A 604-nucleotide genomic window follows, 5' to 3' on the forward strand; every position below is an offset into this window, starting at 1 on the left:
ACTAAGGCAAGTGGAAAAAGAACTTCAAAGAGGGTGGGGAGAAAAGGGGAAAAAAATTAATGTTGAATTCGAGGTATTTTTTTGTCATGTTTCTGTCCCTCGTGTTGGGAATTCTGTGATTATTCTTTTGTACGACTTGTAGCTATACTGAACGTCCCAAAATGGCGGAAAATTTAGGGTCGTGGAATGTTTCCTCTCTGATAACTCTCTTTAATGCTCGTATTCCTACCCTTAGTATTTCCTTTCTCGTTCTTTTCTAATCCCTGGATTTTTGTATTTTTCCTGGTTTAGTCTTTTTTTCCATTCCACATCCGTTTCCTCTCCCTTACACTCTCCTGCTAATGCCGTTGTCTTCCCTTTTTATATTTACTGTCTTTACGCTTTTCCTAAAATTTTCTTGACTCTTTCTTTCGTTGCTTTTGATAATTTCTTTTGGCTTTAATTGCGTTTATCCTTTTCTTACATTTCTTTAGTCATTCCTTCCTTTACATTTGTTTGCCCATCTTAATCTTTCTCATGTCCTTACTTTTTGGTTCTTCCTAATCTTTCCTTGTCTTTCCATACCTTTCATAGCCCTTCCTAACCTGCCTTGTACTTTTGCCTA

The sequence above is a fragment of the Penaeus monodon genome, chromosome 19 (assembly GCF_015228065.2).
Source record: "Penaeus monodon isolate SGIC_2016 chromosome 19, NSTDA_Pmon_1, whole genome shotgun sequence".
Taxonomy (NCBI): domain Eukaryota; kingdom Metazoa; phylum Arthropoda; class Malacostraca; order Decapoda; family Penaeidae; genus Penaeus; species Penaeus monodon.